General features: G+C 47.8%; 1 protein-coding gene across 8 annotated transcripts in view; it reads right to left on the bottom strand.

The window, feature by feature from the left end:
- MAP4K3 (mitogen-activated protein kinase kinase kinase kinase 3) overlaps positions 1–22,470 on the bottom strand; it is a 1,209,829-nt gene that overhangs the window by 566,450 nt on the left and 620,909 nt on the right. The window lies entirely within an intron of this gene.

Below are 22,470 nucleotides of genomic sequence, written 5' to 3'. Positions count from 1 at the left end.
AAACAAAGCAAAATCTCATTCATAGAGATGCAACATCTCAATTTAAACAAGCCTACCAATCAGATAATAAGTTCTCTTTGCAAAGTAACTAAATTCATCAGTATTCATCTCCATTTTTTTTACATTATAATGTTGGACAATAAACCGGGCATAAAAGTAGAATATAATTTAGTGTTAAGAACACTTTCACTGTTAAAATCGAACAAGACTAACAACTTACCTTCGGTAAGGAAAATGCTACTTACCAGTCTGCATCTGTTCTTGGCATGTAGAGCTGCAGAGTTGCACACTATGCATAGATTGCCACCTAGTGTTGGGCCCGGATGTTTGCAGTTTGTTTTGTAGAAAAGTCTTTGGAAGTCACTGGATAGGTGACTCCTCCTTTGGATGATACTGCGCATAGTCATCGGCTCCATCCCCAGATAGTTTTTCGCCATTAGGGAAGTGATGGAGCTGTATAAGAGATAGTGATGTCCATGTGATATGTACCTAATTAAGATAATACTGGAACAGATAAAGGTAGCCGGGGAGGCGGGTGGGCGTGTGCAACTCTGCAGCTCTACATGCCAAGAACAGATGCATACTGGTAATTAGCATTTTCCGTTCGAGGCATATGAGCTGCATATTGCACACTATGCATAGATTACATAGCAGTTCCCACACCTAGCGGCGACCACCCGTATCTGTTACAGTCGTTGGAAACAGAGTTTTTAGTACAGTCTGGCCCACAGTGGCTTGTTGTTTAGTTTGCACATCTACACAGTAATGCTTTGTGAATGTGTGCGGTGTAGACCATGTGGCTACTTTGCATATGTCATCTAGCGAAATGTTCCCTAAAAATGCCATTGAAGCCCCTATTTTCTTGGTAGAATGGGCGTTTGGTGGGATTGCTAATGTGCGTTTGGCTTTTTGATAACATATTTGTATACATTTAACAACCCACCTAGCGATCCCTGACTTTGAACTGGGATTGCCTTTATGTGGCCGTGAGAAAGACACAAAAAGTTGTTTTGTCTTACGAAAAGTTTGTGTCCTTTCAATGTAGTACAGTAATGCTCTCTTGACATCTAAAGTGTGTAGAGCTGTTTCTGCGACTGTTGGAGGATACGAGAAAAATACGGGCAGCTCAACAGATTGATTCAGATGAAAAGGGGAAATTACTTTTGGAAGGAATTTTGAATTAGTACGAAGAACCACTTTGTTATGATGCATTTGCAGAAAGGGTTCCTGAATGGCAAATGCTTGTAGTTCACTAACCCTTCTGAGAGGCGTAATGGCTACTAGGAAAGCTACTTTCCAGGTTAGAAATTGCAATTCGCATTTATATAATGGTTCGAAGGGAGGTCCCATTAACCTTGTGAGAACCACATTTGGATTCCACACTGGTGCAGGTGGTGTTCTGGGCGGAATTATTATTTTGAGTCCTTCCAGGAAAGCTTTAATGACTGTCACTTTAAAAAGAGATAGATTTTGTCTATTTTTGCAAGTATGCTGCAATAGCTGCCAGGTGTAACCTGATAGACGTGTAGGCTAAGTTACACTTTTAAAGGTGCAATAAATATCCAATGATGTGTTGAATAGACACATCTAAAGGATTAATTTGGTTGTTTTGGCAGTATATGACAAACCTTTTCCACTTAGCAGCGTAACATGCTCTAGTGGTGGGGCGTCTAGCTTCTTTGATAACGTTCATAAATTCTGGGGGAAGGTTGAGGTAACCAAACTCTATGACCTCAGGAGCCAGATCGCTAGGTTGAGCTGAGCTGGGTCCGGGTGTCTGATCTCTCCATGGTTCTACGTTAATAGGCGTGGAGATAGGTTTAGTTTTTGGTGTGGTACTACAGATATCTGCAACAGCGTGGTGTACCACGGTTGTCTGGCCCAAGTTGGAGCGATTAGGATGAGCGTTAGGGAATGTTGCTGTAGTTTGCGTACCACTAATGGAAGTAGTGGGAGAGGAGGAAAAGCGTACGCAAATATTTTTGACCAGTTCATCCATATCGCATTGCCTTTGGACAATGGGTGTGGGTAACTGGCGGCAAAGTTTGGGCATTTTGCGTTTTCGTGGGTGGCAAAGAGGTCTATTTGAGGTTGTCCCCACATTTGAAGAACGGATGAAGAACTTGTGGATGAAGTTCCCATTCGTGGATTTGCTGAGTTTGTCGACTTAGCAGATCTGCCATGGTGTTTTGTACTCCTGGGACGTGTTGGGCTAATAGGAAGATCTTTAGTGGTATAGCCATCTCCATATCTGCTGTGCTAACTGAGAGAGCTGCAGAGAGTGTGTCCTTCCTTGTTTGTTTATGTAGTACATAGCTGTCATATTGTCTGTGTGGACTAGGACAGCTTTGCCTGATACTTGAGCTTGAAAAGCTTTTAGGGCTAGAAACACAGCTAGTATCTCTAGGTGGTTGATGTGGAGTAGCTTTTGTTGCGGTGTCCACCTGCCTTGCATGGTGTGATGCAGGAGGTGAGCTCCCCAGCCGGAGAGCGATGCGTACACTGTTAAGACTACTTGAGGAACTGGCTCTAGAAACGGTCGCTCTTTGGAAAGATTTTTGGTGTTCCACCATTGCAGAGAACCATGAGTCCGACCGTCTACCAACACTAGGTCTGTTAGTTCACCTTGAGCCTGGTTCCATTGGCGTGCTAGGTACTCCTGAAGTGGACGCATTTTCAATCTTGCGTGAGGAACTACAAATATGCAAGATGCCATCATTCCTATGAGCTGCATGAACACTCGAGCTGGTAGTGAGTGTTGCAGCTTGAATTTTGTTAGAAGAGTTTGTACGCTTGTTATCCGTGCTGGACAGGGATACGCTAGTGTTAATTGGGTGTTTATTGTAGCGCCGAGATACTGTTGTATATGTGAGGGTTGTAGATGCAACTTGGTGTGATTTACTGTGAATCCCAAGTCGTGAAGCAGTTGAATGGTAGCGTGAGTGTGTTGTACACACTGGCTGTATGAGCTGGCTTTTATGAGCCAGTCGTGCAGATATGGGAAGACATGAATGTGCTGTCTTCTTAAGTGTGCTGCTACTACTGCTAGGCATTTGGTAAACACCCTTGGCGCTGTTGTGACTCCGAATGGGAGCACTTTGAACTGGCAGTGCTGCCCCTCTAGCACAAATCTGAGATATTTTCTGTGCACTGCGTGGATGGGAATATGGAAGTAGGCATCCTTGAGATCTAGAGTGGCAAGGAAGTTGTTTAGTACCAGTAGTGGAAGGACCTGTTGAAGTGTGACCATATGGAAATGGTCCGACTGAATGTAAACGTTTAGAGGTCTGAGGTCTAGGATGGGTCTTAGATATCGTCCTTTTTTGGTATTAGGAAATACAGTGAGTATACTCCTTTGTTTTTCTGGTGCTCTGGCACTATTTTCTATTGCATTTTTCTGCAGGAGGGATATTACCTCTTGTCTGAGCAATGTTAAATGTTCCTGTGACATTGGACGCTGCTTGGGTGGTATGTTTGGGGGGGTAGATTGTAGTTCCAGACAGTAACCTGATTGAATAATTTGTAACACCCACCTATCTGATGTGATGTTTTCCCAGGCTGGCAGGTATTGTTGGAGTCTTCCCCCAACAGGAGTGGAGTGGGGCAGGGGAAGGGAGTCATTGGACAGGGGTGGAGGCAGAGCGGGAATTGTTATTTTTACCTCTGCCCTTGTTATTGTTACCCCAGTATCCACCCCTTTGGTAGCCCTTGCTGTAAGTGGATTGTGTGGGGGCTTTGTATGAGGCAGAGGCTGTGTCTGAGGAATATCCTCTGGTGGCGCCTCTATAGGATGAGCTACGAAATGAACGTCTGGGAGCCTGCGACTGCAGGGCTCCCATAGATTTGGCGGTGTCTGTATCTTTTTTCATTTTTTCAAGAGATACATCCACATTGGGTCCAAATAGGTGTTGCTCATCGAAAAGTTGATTAAGAATGGCACTTTGTACCTCAGGTTTGAATCCTGATATACGTAGCCAGGCGTGTCTACGTAGTAAGACGCTGGTGTTAACTGCTCTAGACGCAGTATCCGCTGCGTCAAGGGCACATCTGATGGAGGTATTTGTAATGTTTTTATCCTCTTGGACGAGTTCATATGCCCTACCCTTGTACTTATCCGGGAGGTGTCTCATTATTGACTCTAATTCGTCATAATGTGCTCTATCATATCTGGAAAGCAATGCCTGTGTGTTGGCGACACGCCAGATGGTTGCTGCTTGAGACGTAGTTCTCTTCCCTGATACGTCCAGTAACTTAGACTCTTTATCTGGTGGGGCAAAATCACCTGATATTTGCGAGTTTGCTCTCTTGTGTGCGTTGGAAATGACAAGTGAGTCTAGTGGTACTGGCCCCTTAATGTATGTTGGGTCCGAAGGGGCGGCTTTATATTTCTTCTCTATACGAGGATTAATGATTCTAGCTCTGACTGGATCTTTAAAGACTTCAGAAGCGTGTTTAATTACTCCTTTGAGCATTGGCAAGATGGATGCGGACCTTTGTGTGTTATCAAAGGTATCCATCAAGAAGTCTTCGTCTACAGGGTCTGTATGTATGTCTACCCTGTGATATTGTGCAGCCCTGTGTATCAATTCATTAAACCCAATAGTGTCTTCTGGTAGGGAAGGCCGTGAGGGGTATAAGTCATCCTGAGGGACCTTTGGGACATCTGGAGTGGTGTAATCACCCCATGGGTCAGGTGATCCTGTAGGTGTGTCTGGATCAGGCATGTTACCCCCCATATCATCAGAACTATCACCCCTATGAGAGGATGCTGGGTAATGATGTGGTATGGGAGAGTGTGGTGATGGCATAGGTGGAGGAGAAGGGGAAGGAGGTCTTAAAGGCGAGGTAGCCATGTCCTTCTTCTTTGCATGCAGAGCTGGAGCTGGTTTGTCCAGTGGTCGCTTCTTTGAGGCCAAAATCAACTGTCCAGTTATTGGGTCCCTAGCCAGAGTATTTTGGGCAGGGTCTGGATAAGATAAGTCCTCTGCCAGAGGTCGATCTTTTGGTGCTGTGAAAGGTTTCGGTGCCGAAGCGGCTTGCTTTGGTGTTTTGACAATGACCTTTGTCGGGGAAGCAGGAGTCTTTCTCGGCTCCAAATGTTTTTTTGGTTCTGAAGGTTTTTTCGGGTCGGGTGTTGTTTTCGGATCCGCTTGTTTCTTTGGATCCGATGCTTTTTTCCGTTCCGGCAGTTTTTTGGAATCCGAAGCTTTGCTTGCTTCCGACCTGGGTTTCGGTGCAGAAGGAGTTGTGGGTTTTGGCGCAGATGGTTTGGATGTCGGCGTAGCCGGTGTCGATGTCTTTTTCGGTGCTGGTAAGTTGGCGCCGGCACCATGCGATGGCTGACTCGAGCCAGAGTCGCCTGAAGGCTTAATTGGCTTCTTTGCTGGGCCCGAAGGTGGGGCAGTAAAAGCGGAGTGTCGGTGTGCACCTGAGGGGGAGGGTGTTACCTGGGCCTTCTTTGGGTGTGTCAAGGAAGGGTCGGGGTCGACGGTCCTACTTACGACTCGTTGCACTGGAGTGATGTCCTCGACATCCGAATCTTCTTCATGTTCGGAACCGCTGTCGACGTCTTGTTGTTCTGGGACGTTGAAGCCTTCCTCAAAGATGTCGTCCGGAATGGAGGTTGAAGATCGAGACATTGTTCTTCTCGCTCTTCTGTCCCGGATAGTCTTTTTGGATCGGAAAGAGGCACAAGCTGAGCTGTCCCTTACCTCGTACTCTGGAGAAAGGCAGAGGTTACACACCTCGTGAAGGTCGGTGTGGGGAAACTTTGACCCACATTGAGGACAATTTTTGAAGGGCGTGCTTTCCATGAGCTGGAGTTGAGGCCTAGGTAGGCCCGAAGGCCGTCGACGATGACCGGAATTGAAGTATTCGACGTTGAAGAATAGCGTAGAGTGGAAAAGCGTTCGAAACTTATTTTCTGAAAGTTGGTGAGAATTGCGCGCCGAAGGAATTCGGTTTCAACACGGAGCGCTGGAAACACATCCGAGCCCGGTGGCGGAAAAAAACAATCTGGGGATGGAGCCGATGACCATGCACAGTATCATCCAAAGGAGGAGTCACCTATCCAGTGACTTCCAAAGACTTTTCTACAAAACAAACTGCAAACATCCGGACCAAACACTAGGTGGCAATCTATGCATAGTGTGCAATCTGCAGCTCATATGCCTCGATTTCTTTTTAACTAACCGCATATTCCGAACCGTGTGACTTATCTTCAGACATCAGACTGTATCCAGAAACTTTCAGAACAGTTATCCTGCACACTGCTAGGTCACGTTGTGCAGCTCCATGCTAACGTCATTCTGTTCCAGAAAAGACAAGACGAGCAGCATGCCGGCGTAGCCTGTGCATGTCGACATCAGTTGCTTTCCAGGCTGTTCGAGCCATCAGACAGAGCCCATAAAGAATTGTTATGACCAGAGTGCATATCTCTAGGTTGGAACGCTTTTAGATAGAAAAAAGTCCAGTTCACAAAATACGACAAGGGAGGGTCAGTGAGGAATCTGTAGTTAGAGTATCCACCATAAAGGTTATTAAAAAGATAAGTAACTTGTTACAGATTTCTCACTTTGTGAAAGTGGGGGTCTGTGAACAGGCTCAGACCAAAAAGACCTGGAGGTCCGAGCGGGCAAAACTCCTCTCTCAACAGACCTGTTGAGGCAGTAACGTTTTGGGAATGTGTATATCGAGGCCTATATGGCTACCTGACAGATACAATGCAATGGTTGCAGCTTTGTCTCTGGTGGAAAAAGCCTGTAAGCCTTGTGGGGGCTGCTTTTCATCAGTGCAAAACTTACATTCATGCAGAGAACAATCCACCAGGAGATGGTCAATTTTTACTTCAGGAAGCCCTGAATAGACCTGATCATTCACTCAATATATATATCCTCAATGCCATAGGATCCAAATGACTAAGTCTACATTTCTTCTTAGGGGGTAAGGTGGAGCTAAGAATGGCGAAAGAGTGATGGCCTGACAAACTTGGAAAAGATTCACCCCTTTCAGTAGAAAGGAAACTCAGGTCCACAAAATTAACTAATCCGGTAAGAAGGTGGTGCAAGTTGGATTGGAAAAGAGAGCCTTATGTTCACTGGTGCTGGGACAGAAGATCCTCCAGAAGCGGCAGCTTTTATGCTCAGGTGTTCCAGGTACCACAGTCTCAAGGCCCAATGCAGGGCCACTATGATGACTTGGACCCAGGCCTTCCTCATCTACAGAACTTAAAGTAGAAGATGTAGTGGGGGATGGCATACACGAGTCCTGTGCTTCACTCTAGATGGAAGGCATCTGAGCGACAGCTGCCTTGGAAACTCCAGAATGCATGATATTGTGTGTTCCCAGGGTTGAAGAAAAGCATGAGCCTGGTTTCTGCTATTGCTGGAAGACCTATGCGTGTAACTACCATTCATGATCCGCTAGGGATCTGCAGCTGTTTTAGCCTGCCCTGGCATTTACAAATCCTGCCATGTGGTTCATCACCGGAGAAATTCCTTGGTGGTCCAGCGACCTACAGACATGGGGTGCCTCCTGATACAGGGTCCAGGACAGCATATTGCTGTTCCATATGGCAGTAGTCTTGTCCCGGAGCATCTGCACCAGCTTTCATCAAATTGATGTGGAGTCTAGTCTCTGCCGAAGTGTAGAGTCCTCTGATCGCCACTTCTCCTAGATGGTCTCTCAAATCCAGTAGTGATGCATCTGGGCCCACTGCCAGCTCTGGGTGGGGTTAAGGGGAAGGGCCTGCCACTGACCAATTCACAGTCCAGTAGCCACAAGTGCAGATATTTGCAATCTCCTCTGAAGTCTGGAAACAATCTGGCAGATTTTCTTGATGTTGTGCTCACTGAAATGACAAGGCCCACTGCAAATCCGGCAGGTGCCATCTGGCAAAAAAATACTACACTACCAGGATACAAGAGGCCAACAATCCCATAAGTCTCAGAATCATCCACACTGGGATCCAGCACAAAGGGTGAAACATCAGGATCATAGACCGAATGTCCTGAACTCTCCGTTCCAGGAGAAACTCACAACATTTGACTACATCCAGAATGGCTCGATGAAGGGAAAGTCTGCAAAGGAGTAAAGGTTGGGGATGACTGGTACCTAGAGGAGTTGCAATCACTGCTATCACTTTCTTTAACACCCGAGTAACACTGGAGAGCTGAAAGGGAAGCACTGCAAACTGAAAATAATTCTGGACTACTAGGAGCCGTAGCTCCCGCCTGTGAGTCTGCAGGACAGGGATGAGAAGATAAACATCTTGCAGGTTTCATCCAGTGTCCACGGCAAACCGGACCTGGGCTAGCCTAAGCATCTTGAATTTGTTCTTCAGCAATTAGGCGTTGAGAGGGAGAAGATCCAAAATGGGACAAACTCCCCCGTCCTTCTTCTACACAAAGAAGTAGCAGTAATAAGACCTTGTTCCTACTTCTGAGGCCAGAACCTTCTCTATGGCTCCTTTGCCCAAAAACACCTGCACTTCCTGCCATAGAGCAAACAGATGGTCTTCTATCAGCCCCCCTGAAGGCAGTAGAAGGTACAGCAGGGTAGAGTTAAAGGGTAAGGCTGACACCCAGGGACAATTTGTAGGACACACTTGTCTGTTGTGATACCCTGTCACCCCTGAAGAAAATATTGGATCATTCCTCCGATCATGTGGCTGTAGGCTGGGTAGGATACAACTGGTGTTGCAGCTGTGGATGCTGGAGGGAAGTGAGGGACTGAGAGCATTTTGTCCCTGGGGCTCCTGTGGAGTCTGGGAACGTTTGCCTCCGGAACAAAAGGGCTGAAAAGGCTGATGTGCTAGAAGAGGAGTCTGGCCTTGACTGATGGGGAAACACAGCCACAAAGAGGTTGCAACTGCAGGTTGAATCACCTTGTGGGAGTTCACCAGTCCAAACATTGCTGTGGTTCTGCTCTCTTTAAAGCATTCTATGAATTCCAAGCACAATTTATCCCAAAAAGGCAAGATCCATTGAAAGCCATGTCCTTTAAAGATTTAAAGACGCATAGACGTCCTTGGAGAAATATGCTGACACCATCCAGGCATAGTGACCGAGAAACACAATAGTGCCCATGGCACACCAGTTGTGCCCAGTCCAGATGATATCACAAATTTCATCATATTGTGGCTGAGGTCAATAGCTTGCAGGAGAAAAATCCAAAGGTTATCAGGGGACAGCTGCTAACATTTTTGCCCCATACCCCAAAGGGAATTGGAATAACAACCATAGAGACAGCTGGCATTGACTGATCTTAGAGCAAGGCTTGTGGAGGACAACATTATTTTGAAAGTCCCTCTTTGTTTGGACTCACGGTAGGGAGGATCGGTGGGACAAGCATTCAGACTGACCTTGCTGGTGAAAGCTTGAGCCACCAGATTCACCAGGGTGGGCTTCAGTGTTAGGAATGCAGGGTCATCAGGTGCAGGCAATGGCGACAGGCAACGTGTCTATTGACTGGCAACCCTGGTGTCCAAAAGATGTCAGTAAGTACCTCCTTGAACAGTAACTGGCAACTCGGGAGCATGGTCAGGTTGCAAAGATTTGTCAATACATTCGTTTTCACTCCTATTTTATGCACTTCCACTGTACTGTTAAGGTTTTTTCAGGTTGCCGGTGGTACTGAATCTACAAAGTCTCTACCAGATAAGGAGTTACCGAAGGTTAGTAACTTGTTCTAATGACAGAGACTTTTAGCCGCAGCTCTGAAGATCCAGGACCTCAGCTGCCCTTCTCATCACCATAGCAAATGAGGCTCCCTCCTCCGTAGCCACAGTAAGAGGAGAGAACAAGCCAGTATCTGGGGAGGTGTCCAGTCTATTAGTCAAATCCTCAAACCTGGTGTTCTCATTGGGGTCCAGGGGCTGGTATTCATAAGGGTCCAGTCGCCCCTCCCAATTTTCCCCAAGTCCTAGCCCATAGCAATAAGGCACAGTTTCCGGCCTGGAGGAAATGGTGCCAGCTGGAGGTGGACAACGCCAATCTCGATCCATGCCGGCGTCGGGTATAAGAATGGGGGTAGTTCCATTGGCAATGAGTCTGGAGCCGGGGAAGCTCGAGGTAGCTTGACTGACATCGGTACGGATCCACGGGGCCAGTCTTGTACCTGCATCTCATGTTGAGTGGCAAGGACCTAGAGGGATCACTCCCTCAAGGTTTTGGGGGGGCACAACAAGCAACGCAGATCTTGGCATCGTGGTCACGCTTGAGAGACCAGAGGCAGAAGTGAAGTGGGTCCATCACCAACTTTTGCCAGTGACAAGAACTACAGATCTTAAAACCAGCGTTCCTTGTAGACATCCCTGCCACACCAGGGGACAATGTCTCAAAACATTCTTTGACAAAAGATTAACACCTTGGCTGCTAGGGGTTTTCCCGCTGGATGCTGCCATTCACTAAATCCCACTTTACATGACAAAGCCAGCTCGTCATAAGCACAGGGCAGGTAAAGCCCATGACGAGCTGGCTTTGTCATCAGCACTGAAGGGGTTAAAAAAATTGTCAAAAAAGTCACTGGGGATAGCTCTCTCCGAATCTGCACTGAGTACTGCAGAAAGAAAAGACGTCAGCTCGCTGGGGTGGCAGCTATATAGGCAATAAGCATGACACTTACATCACAGACAATGGCAGGTGGTGCACAGGAGTACTGCTGGGCAATTTAAACAGGAGAGCCTGTAGACCATTCTCCCAGAGAGAGGTACAACGGCCTATTCTGTTATAACATTAACATGCTGCACCGTCAGTCAGTCCTCTCTGTCACAATCACTACCTCTTTCTGATCCCAGACTCCTCAGTATGCCATTTAGATTTCCTTATTTCACAATTCTTGTGCCACACTACAGGAATACTAAGAGCTTACATGCAACTGCTGCATTCAGACCTCTCAACAATAAATATTTACTTCAGGAAAATTCTTGCAGGCTCTAAGTGATTGACCAAAGTAAATATAAATGCACCCCCACAAGACATACTAATCACTCTTCTGTGAAATTTTTCTTGTACTGATCAAAGCAAACCTACATTCAATTTCCTCTGGCCAAACATACTGTTGCATGATTTGTCTTATACAAAATGACTAGATGCCTTTAACAGGTAGACCTGTGTACCACCAGTTCTCCTCCTCCCCCTGCTACTACTTCTCCAAAACCTCTTTGAAAACCTTTATCAAGATCCTTCACTCTATTGGAGAATAGCAGCCGGAGAGTAACCTTCTTACTTTGTGAAATGTGATTAGCTCAGACTGGTGGTTCTTCCAAATTATTCAGTATTTGCGCTCCCTCCAATTATGCAGAAAGCCTCTCCAAAGACACCACAAAAACATCAAGGTGAAGAAGGTTGATGAACTGTTACAAAAATGTGGGTGTAAAGTGGGCTCCTTGAAGTAAAGGATGTTCTGTACAAAGTCAAAATGATTTCAACAGATTATTTAGGAATTTGATTCATGACTATCAGGTAGATTCATCAGAGACCCGTTTTGCGAGTCTTTAATAGCGATTCATAAGGAATCGCTATTACAGACTCGCAAAACGGGAGTCATGTAGGAATCGCAAAATAAATTGCGATTCCTACACATTCCTTATTTGCGATTAGCAAATTGCTAATCGCAAATAAGGAATAACTCTGCATTCATTAATATGGGCCTAAGGCCCATAGGAATTAATGGGGAGTTATTCCTTATTTGCGATTAGCAATTTGCTAATCGCAAATAAGATAGCGATTTCAAGGGTGCCAGGGGTGTACAAAGGACACCCTGTAGCACCCCTGAAATGCAAATTTAAACAGGTGAAGCGCACACACATGTCCAAAGGACATGTGTGTGTGTAACATGCAACAGAAAAAAATGCACTAAAGTGCTTTTTACTATTTTTTCACTATTTACCACAAAGTCAGACTTGGTGGTAAATAGCGACCAAATATTGCGAAATCGCAATTTCCAATTGGTTGATGAATTGCATTTAAGGAATCTCTAATAGAGATTCCTTAAATCCAATTCCTCGCAAATATGCGATTTCGCTAACAGCGATTTTTGCATTTGGGATGATAAATCCCAAATGCAAAAATCGCAGTCGCAAAGGGCAAGATTCTAAGAATCTGGCACTTTGCAAGCGCAATTTAGCTTCATGAATCGGACTGTATATGATATTATTGGGTCACGCACTGAATCCTGTCCTTGAAAGGGCCATCCTCTCAAAAGTCCTCCTAGTATAGGCCTCTTGTTTCTCATCACAGATAGCATTGCTACTGTTCATGGGGGCAACTTTCCATCACATATGAAATCCTGAACTAAGGCTGCATATCTGCACTGATTGTATGTTTCTCCTTTCTGTCTCAGTCTTGTTACTCACTGAGTATTTTAAAGCCTAGCAGCCTGTTCACTACGTTGGCGGGATTTGGATTTGATACTGAGCAACACTGTAAGAGTACAGACTGTTCACTCATTAGAAAAGCCACGGAATTCAACCTGGGCTGGTGAATTGTTCTTCCTTCTCTGCACTCCTGAAGCAGGAAAGGTTCTTGGCACACTACTCTGAGACAGCTGCAAGGCAATTACAGCCATTTATCAAGAAATCGCAGCCCGGGCCATGCCCTGGACTGGCATCAGCCCTACCGTCCCACAAATTATCAAGGCATCGAATCACAGAAAAAAGGTTGAAGGACATTACCTCTTCATGTTCAGCTAAGGTTCTAGGCCACCAGAAAAGACATGACGATCTATCGCCTCTTTGCTTTTCCTCTGTGTTTTGAAACATTTATAGAGCAGGTGACTCGGTGTCATCAAAGCTGCAGCTAGATTTTATAATGATTAGCAGGTACTCCTAGGAAAGACGTCCATCATGTTTGGCTCACTCACATCTGGCTACAACGGCACTCATATGCAGTATTTCTGCCTCCAAATGCCATATTCAACAAGTTACAGGAAGAAGCTAAACACTTCAAGAGATGACTCTTGACTTTTTAAAAGGAGGTAAATGTAAAACACATATTGCTGTAAAGCATAAACTTTCTTACATGTCTTTTGGTTCTGTTAGACCTGGCACCATTTTTCGCTTTTGTCTCCTCTGTTTTTGCTGGTATTAGATGCTCTGGGTGCTGTGCCACTGCCATTCAGTGCCACAGCACAAATGCTCCCTGTGTAAATATGTCTATGGGAATTGATATGTCCATGATTGGCTCATTTGGTTTGCCCGTTAGTCCCTAGTAGCGTGGCCTGTGTGTGCCCAGGGCTGGTAAACCAAATACTGCTTGTGGGCCTGCAGCGCTGTTTTGCACCACCCACAGAAGCAGCGGTAAAGCATGTCCCAGACCTGCCACTGCAGAGTCTGCGTGCAGTCCAGAACTGCCATCTTGGCTGTGAAGTGCACACACTTCCCAGCCCCTGAACCTTCCCTTGGCATCATCTAAGTCACCCCTATGGTAGGGGCAGTGTATGTGTGAGGTAGGACATGCCTTGGTGTGTGTAGCATGCCCTGGTAGTGAATTACACCAAATTTGTTTTTCACTACTGTAAGGCTTCCTGTTCTTCACAGGCCAGAATGGGCAGTATGACTATTACATTCTATAATCCTAACTGACCCAAGGAACGTGGTAGAAAAACAAATAAAGTATGCCTGAGCTCAGAAGACTAAAATACATCTTTTAGTAAAGTTTACTTTTATATTCTGTGTTTGAAAATACCACTTTTAGAAAGTAGGTATTTTGTTGCCTAAGCCTTCCAGTGTGCTCTGCTGTTATGTGTATTGGCTGTCTGGTTTTGGAGGGACAGGGCAGGCTGAGTCAGACCTGGGTTGAATAGAGAGATCTGCATTTGTAGTATGGGGAGGGGTAGCTCCTTGAATGAATCGGGCTGTGACTGCCAAGGTGAATGCTGGCTCTACCTCCTGCGTCTGCTGGAAGACCCCCTTGCTCCGAAAGGAAGGATGCAGCCTGGTAAACAAAGTGCTCCAGGACTGAGCAGAACTGGATCTGGATGGGTTCAATGACTTGTGACTCTTTAGAACAAAGACTTTTGGGGTATAAATACCTGTGCCCAAACCCCTGCAATTCGTATTGCTCCTGGATGTCAAGACGAACCTCTATCTGTGTAATTAGGGAATCTGCAGGGGTTTGACTGCCCTTTTGACTGCCCTTGTGCTTGTGTGCGGGTTCTTGGATTGGCCTGCAGTGTTTACCAGTGGACTTGGAAGAAGAGGGAAAAGGACTTTGGAGAAAACTTTCAAAGATCTTGCAAAGCAATCACCCAAGGGCTAGAAGCGAGCTAGCCTCCTATTGAAGTCTCAGGCCCACCAGACTTCGCCCACAGCCTCCTGATTCTGCCCAGTGAGGATTTTTATCCGAAGGTGAGGCTCCTGTGAGTTCCAGGATCTCTAGTTCTACTATAGAGAAGAGAGTGCTGAAATCGTCGCTAAAGCGTGTTTGGTTGCCGCGGCAGCCGAGAGCGCTGTTTTGGGAATCGCGCTGCTGCGGCTGAGTGCTCGCAACATTGAAATCATCGCTAAGGCACGCTTGAGGGCCGCTGCAGCTGAGAGCGCCACCAAGGATCATCGCGCTGCAGCCACTGAGTGCTAGCAACATCAGTTCCATTGCATTCCTCGTGGCAAGGATTTATTACATCAACGGCCTAGCATGAAGAAGCGGTCGCCTCGTCGCCGCACGCATCAGCATATCGGCGCCTCGTCTTATCCTTCGAGGCAAGGATTCATCGCATCACCGGCCTCGCGTGCAGGAAATCATCGCTACCGCTTCAGTGCAACGTTTTGTTTGTTTAGCTCCGAAATCCAGGTAATTTGTAAATGAAAGGGTCGCAGAGACCACTGCTTTGAACTAAACTCCTTTTTTGCACACCTTGAACTATTTCTGCAGCATTTAAAGAATAATTCTTTTTTACAGTATTGTGGCGTTTTACCTTTATTGGTCTTGTGTTAAGTCTATATATAAAGATACTTATTTTTTAAAACTACGTGTGTGGTGTCCCTTTGTAGTGTACTTGACTGTGCTACTGTGTATGGTCATAAATGCTTCACACACTGCCTCTGAGATAAGCCTAGCTGCTCGTGCTACTTTACCACAGGGTGGAGCAGGGGTTATCAAAGGATGTAGCCCCCTTACTCTGACTTAGGAAGAAGGGTCCCTACTTGGACAGCGGCCAGCCATTGCCAACTAGAGACCCCAATTTTTAACATTGATGGCTAGCGGTGAGGATCTGGACTTGCATTTGTGATCCGCATACAGTCATTAGAGTGTACACTCCTAGTGAGTGCAGACCATAACACAACCACATACGTTTTTGAGGGTTTTTTTTTCTATTTTTGATTGATATCGCCAGTTATTGCTACAATGGGCAAGCCCAGATCCAATGCCTCGGAGGATCTCTCCTGGGGAAAAAGAGAAATTAGAAACCTACAATGCCAATTAGCTCAAATATTTCGCAAGCAATTCACAGTCCCTATTACAGGTCTCTCTAAAAAGGAGGAGTATCAAAAGGTGCTGAAGGCATAGCTAGAAGCCAGGGATGCCCCTAAAAATATGGGAGAGTCTGTGGAGAGGGAAGAGGATGCAGGAGAGCAGCAGGAGGTAGTAGATTTGGTGGGAGGTAAACCGCTTTCCAGCCCGTGCACTAGTGTGTCCTCAAAGGGCCTGTCTCCAGAGGAGCTGGAGGACAGGGAGAGAGATAGGCGGCATAACATGGAGATGGCTAAGCTTAAAATGGATGGTCAAAGGGACCTAGAGAACAAGAAATTAGAGTTTGAGATAATGAAAATGAAACTTGAGCATGAGAGAATATTGAGGGAGTTGGAGATTAAAGCAAGGTTTGTAGAGATCTCCACCTCTGGTGGCAGCATACCTATAGTGCATACTGAGAGTAGAGTGTATGTACCCAAGAGGGCATTAAAGATTTCCACAAGAGTGAAGATATTGAGCAATGGTTTGCAGCCTACCAATTAGCCATGATCTCCCACCGGGTCCCTGAGAAGGATTGGGGAGCAGGGTTGTGGGGACGCTTTGTGAATGAGGGGAGGGATACCTTGTTAGACCTGCCCCAGCAAAGTAGGATGGTTTACACCCACATGAAGGAAGCTTTGATGACCCGTTATGGTTTGACCCCTGAGATGTATAGGCAGAGGTTTAGGACCTGCAAGAAGTTAGAGGGTTCCAGTTGGGTTGAATATGTGTCTTTTTTGCAGAGCAATGGAACGCTGGGTAAAAGGTAGCAACGTAGAAACTTTTGAGCAGCTTTATGATTTGATTGCATGGGAGCATTTATCTAGTAACTGTTTTCCTGACCTAAGGCAGCACCTGATTGATTGCAAGCTGACTAACCCTAGGAAGCTTGCTGAGGAGGCGGACAGCTGGGTGAGCACCCGGGTTCGCAAGGGTCCAGTGGGAGACTTTGCCAAAGGTGGGCAGGGTCCTCAGCACAGACGTGGGGGGATAGGGGTAAACCGAGGGAGTTCCAAAGAGGGCCCCAAAGTAATTCCCAAGGGAACCAAGCAGTGGTGTCCAAGCCTCCCCCAGAGAAGCTAGTGCCCATGGCAGGTAGGCCTGTTCAGAGGGGGCCCCTTAATTGTTTTAAGTGTGGTCAAGTGGGCCACAGATATTTTGATCCCCAGTGTCCTCAAAGGGATGCTAATGCACCACTCCGCCAGCTTGCTAGTGTAGCCCTGGGAGGGGGGAGATGGGTGCCCAAAGTGGGTGGGATCCTGTAGAGTTGACCCATGTCTCATTAGGAGACTTTGAGATGGTCCCTAAGCCTACACTGCCTGATAACATTAAAAAGTACAGGCAGTGGGTGACCATCAATGGCCACAAGGTGGAGGCTCTAAGAGACACAGGAGCCAGTATAAATGCTGTCAGCTCCCGGTTGGTGTCCAAAGAGAAGGTTGTCCCCCATGCATTCTACCCAGTGGTGTCCACAGACAACTCCGAGAGCCAATGTGAGGTGGCTCAGGTTCCATTTGAGAGTGTGTGTGTGTGCGCGTGTGTGTGTGTGTGTGTGTGTGGGGGGGGGGGGGGGGGGGAGGGGGGGGGGGGGGTCTCAGGAACTCTTCAGGTGGCTGTGAGGCCTGCCATGCCTGTAGACTGTCTTTTGGGCAATGATTTGGAGAACTCCCTGTGAGCTACGGTGGAGAGGAGATCTCAATTAGAGATGTTGGGTCTGCCTGAGTGGGGGTGTGCTACCACTCGGTCCATGGCAGCCAGGGAGGGTGTTGAGAAGGACCTGGAGCCTGAGAGTAGGGCCCAGGTGGACAAGTTACTTACCTTCGGTAACAATATATCTGTAAGAAACAATAGTTAGTGTTAGATTCCTTACCTTAGAATACTCCCAAGCGTCAGACTGGATCCGGAAAGTTTTGCGTAGCAGTGCCCCTGCGCGACGGTAGGCGTCGTCTGCAGCTCCGCGTCGGTCATCGGCGTTGTGGTCGCCGGGATGACGTAGTCGGAGTACTTAGACGCCGCCCTCACGCGCTGACGTCAGTTCTTGTACATAGCTTTCCGCGCCAGGAACGCAGAGCCATGTCAGAGACCGACACTGGTGCCATAAAACTAGGGCCCTCAAAGGGAAATACCTTAACTATATCGGTCCACAGAATGGGGAGGATGGGTGGGGCGCTAAGGAATCTAACACTAACTACTGTTTCTTACAGATTTATCGTTATCGAAGGTAAGTAACTTGTGCATCTGAAAGAAACAGGGTAGTGTTAGATTCCTTACCTTAGAATGGATACCCCAGCAACACCAACTCCGGTGGTGGGTCTGCGGACCAAGATCACACCAGGAAGTCCTGGAGAACGGAACGGCCGAAAAAGCCATCTCTCCGGACTTGGCTGTCCAGACAGTATTGTCTAGCGAACGTGAGCAGCGAGGCTCACGTAGCTGCCTGACAGATGTCCTGCAAGGGGACTCCCTGACCCAGGGCAGTAGTAGCCGCCGAGGCTCGAGTGGAATTGGCCCTCAGCCCAACAGGGGGCTCCTTCTTAGCCGAGGACTAACAGACTTTGATGCACAACAAGACCCACCAAGAGATGGTTCGTTTGTGCACTGCCCGTCCCTTCTTCGCATCCACGTAACCAACAAAGAGCTGGTCATCCACCCGGAACTGGAGTGTGCTATCAAGGTAGAAGGAGAGCGCACGTTTTGGGTCCAGACGGTGGAGCCTCTCTTCCTCTTTCGAGGGATGCGGAGGCGGAAAGAAGGTGGGCAAGGTGATGGACTGCCCGATGAAGGGCCGTAACCACCTTGGGCAGGAAAAAAGGACGCATTCTTAAAACAACCTTTTCCTGATGGACAGAAAGGAAAGGAAGCTTAGAAGATAGAGCCTGGAGCTCACTCACTCTCCTGGCAGAGGTGATGGCAACCAGGAATGCAGTCTTGAGACCGGGAAGACGAAGAGGGCAATTGTGAAGTGGCTCGAAAGGAGTGCACATCAGATAGGTTAGAACAAGGTTCAAGTTCCACTGAGGCATCATGAAAGGAACAGGAGGAAACATGTGCGTGATGCCCTTCAAGAATCTATTTACAACAGGGGACTTGAAAAGAGAGGGCAGATCAGGCAGCCTCAAGAAGGCAGAAATGGCAGAGAGGTAGCCCTTAAGAGTTCCCAGAGCAGAGCCCTCCTGGGCAAGAGAAATAAGGAAGAGGAGAACCTCTGAAAAGGTGGCAGAGAGAGAATCTACAGCCTTTGCGGTGCACCATGCCACAAATTTGTTCCACCTGCAGGCGTATACCGATTTTGTGGAGGGACGCCCGGTTACCAGAATCACATCACAGACTTCAGGAGGCAAGTCAAATGGCCTCATCTGCCGCCGCTCAATCTCCATGCATGGGGGTGGAGACTGGACAGGTTTGGGTGGAGGACCGTGCCCTGTTGCTGCGACAGAAGGTCCTCCTGAAGAGGCAGACGAATCGGGGGATCGATAGACATGCTAAGTAGCTCGGGATACCAGTATCTTCGTGCCCAGTCTGGAGCCACAAGGAAGACTTGGGCCCGGTCTCGCCTGATCTTCTTCAGCACTCTGGGCAGAATTGGTATTGGCGGAAAAGCGTACAACTCGCGACAAAAAGCTTCGCCGAGCGAGTGCCACCTTGGAAATTCCAACGCGCAGAACTGATGACATTGCGCGTTCTCTTCGGTGGCGAATAGATCTAACCAAGGCTCTCCCCACTGCTGAAAGAGACCTTGCGCCACGTCCGAGTTCAGATGCCATCTTGATCCATCATGCACCGGCGGCTGAGTTCGTCTGCCCTGGCGTTCAGGGAACCTGCCAGGTGATGAACCTTCAGGGTGATGCCCTGGTGTACCAGCCATGTCCAGAGGCGCAGAGCCTCTAGACAAAGGGTCCACGACCCCACCCCGCCCTGTTTGTTGCAGTACCACATGGCGGTGGTGTTGTCCGTGAACACCTGCACTACACTTCCCCGGACAGAGGGAAGAAATGCTTTCAGTGCAAGTCGGATCGCCAGCAGCTCCAGAAGGTTGATGTGGAGCTGGAGTTCCGCCAGAGACCAGAGGCCTCTGATCTCCCTCTCTCCCATGTGGCCTACTCATCCCAGGAGGTACGCATCTGTCACTACTACGTGCTCCGGTTGGGGAAGGGAGAAAGATCTGCTGCTGACCCAATCACGGTCCGTGAGCCACCACTGCAACTGTTTTGCAGTGCCCTCTGAGCTCCGGACGCAATCAGACAGGTTGCCCTGATGCTGTGCCCACTGAAACTTCAGGTCCCACTGCAGAGCCCGCATCCGCCACCAAGCGTGATAGACCAGAAGGATGCAGGAGGCCATCAGCCCCAGGAGCCGCAGCGTCAACCTGACCAAGACTAAAGGCTAAAAGACCGGAATCAGAGCCTGAATATCCCAAACCCGCTGTTCGGGGGGTAAAAACCCAACACTGCGCTGAGTCCAGAACCGCTCCGATGAAAAGGAGCTTCTGAGAAGGGGCACAGGTCTGACTTCGGCACGTTGATGGAGAACCCCACCGAGTGCAGGAGGTCGGCCGTAGTCTGGAAGTGGGAGATGACTGCTTGGGGCGAGCCCGCCTTCAACAACCATTCGTCGAGATAGGGGAAGACTAAAACCCCTGATCTGCGCAGATGAGCTGTGACCACCGCCATCACTTTTGTGAACACCCGTGGGGCGCTGGTAAGGCCGAGGAGGAGCACGGTAAACTGAAAGTGCTTGTGGCCTACCGTGAACCGCAGGTAACACCAGTGGGCCTGCAGGACGGGGGTGTGGAAGGAATATGCTACTTACCAGTATGCATCTGTTCTTGGCATGTAGGGCTGCTGACATTCATATCTGTGCATAGATCGCCGCCTAGTGTTGGGTCCGGATGATTGCTCATTGTTGTCCTGGAAGAGTCTTCGAAGTATCACGAGATAGGTGGCTCCTCCCCTGGACTACAGTGCGCATGGGCATCCTCTCCATCCTCAGATTGTTTTTCGCCATTGTGGCAGAGATGGAGTGTAATACAGTAAGTGATGACCATGCCTGAGAATAATTCTGAGTGCTACAGCTGCGACAGGCACCGGGGAGGAGGGCGGGCAATATGAATGTCAGCAACCCTACATGCCAAGAACAGATGAATACTGGTAAGTAGCATATTCCGTTCGAGGCATGTGGGCTGCTGAATTCATATCTGTACATAGAATAAATAGCAGTTACCTCCTTAGCGGTGGTTGCCCGTGCCAGCTGCAGCAGTCTGAAAAAGGGTTTTGAGAAAAGCCTGTCCTACAGCAGCTTGCTATTTGGAGTGTACATCTACGCAGTAGTGTTTGGTAAATGTATGTATGGTGGTCCATGTGGCTGCTCTACATATATCCTCTAGGGGAATGTTACCTAGGAAAGCCATGGATGCCCCTAACTTGCATGTGGAATGCGCTCTTGGGGGAACTGTTAAAGTGCGTTTAGCCTTTTGATAACAGATCTGTATGCACTTAACAATCCATCTGGCTATACCTGATTTGGAAATGGGGTTGCCTTTGTGTTGTGGAGAGAAGGCAACAAACAGTTGTTTAGTCTTTCTAAAATCTTTTGTCCTGTCGATGTAATACAGGAGAGCTCTTTTAACATGTAAGGTGTGCAGTGCTCGGTCTGCCACAGAATCTGGATTTGGGAAGAAAACTGGCAGTTCTATGGTTTGATTAATGTGGAACTGCGACACCACCTTAGGCATGAATTTAGAGTTGGTACGTAGCACTACCCTATTACCATGAATCTGTATGAAAGGCTCTTGAATAGTTAGGGCTTGAAGCTCACTAACTCTTCTTAGCGATGTGATGGCTACCAGAAAAGCCACTTTCCATGTAAGAAACTGTATCTCACCAGAGTGAAGAGGTTCAAAGGGTGGTCCCATAAGTCTGGTGAGAACTATGTTTTGATTCCAGACAGGTGAAGGAGGGTGTCTGGGAGGGATCACTCTCTTGAGTCCTTCCATAAAAGCTTTATTGGCAGGCACCCTGAAAAGGGAAAGATGCTGCCTGTTTTGAAGATATGCTGCCATGGCGGCCAAATGTATCCTGATGGAACTATATGCCAGATTGCATCTGTATAGATGCAACAAATAACATATGATGTTTTGCGTGGACGCATCTAGCAGATTAATGTCATTATTGGAACAGTAAATGACAAACCGCTTCCATTTGGCCGCATAGCATGCCCTAGTTGTAGGTCGTCTTGCCTCCTTGATGATGTTCATACAGTCAGGGGGCAAGTTGAGGTAGCCAAACTCTATGACCTCAGGAGCCATATTGCAAGGCTCAACTGTTGTGGATCTGGGTGCTGAATGTCTCCATGGCTCTGAGTGAGGAGACTGGGCGTGAGGCGCAGCCGTTGGTGTGGCACCACTGCAGGTTCCAGGAACGTGGTGTACCAGGCCTGTCTTGCCCACGTTGGAGCAACCAGGATGAGCGTCATGGAGTGCTGCCGCAGTTTGCGTGCCACTAGCAGTATGAGCGGTGCTGGAGGAAAAGCGTACGCAAATCTGCCTGACCAGTTCATCGATATCGCATTTCCCTGAGACTGAGGGTGTGGGAACCTGGCGGCGAAGGTTTGGCATTTTGCGTTTTCCTTTGTGGCGAATAGGTCTATCTCTGGATGACCCCACTGCTGGAAATATGGTTGGAGCACCGAGGGGTGTATCTCCCACTCGTGCATCTGATGGCTGTCAAGCATCTGGTTGTCCTTGCCTGGGAGATGTTCCGCCATGAGGAACATGTTTCTTTGAATAGCCCACTTCCACATGCTCTGGGCTAGATGAGACAGTTGTGGAGAGTGTGTGCCTCCCTGCTTCTGGATGTAATACATGGCAGTCATGTTGTCTGTCCGGATCAGCACGACTTTGTTGCACAAGTGCAATTTGAATGCCTTCATTGCCATGAAGATTGCCATCAGCTCCAACAGGTTGATATGCATCTTTTGCTGCTGCGTCGTCCATAGTCCCTGCACAGTATAATGGAGGACATGC

The sequence above is a fragment of the Lissotriton vulgaris genome, chromosome 6 (genome assembly GCF_964263255.1).
Source record: "Lissotriton vulgaris chromosome 6, aLisVul1.2, whole genome shotgun sequence".
NCBI lineage: Eukaryota > Metazoa > Chordata > Amphibia > Caudata > Salamandridae > Lissotriton > Lissotriton vulgaris.
Note: the sequence above shows the minus strand (reverse complement) of the source record. Positions and strands in the feature narration are given on the sequence as shown.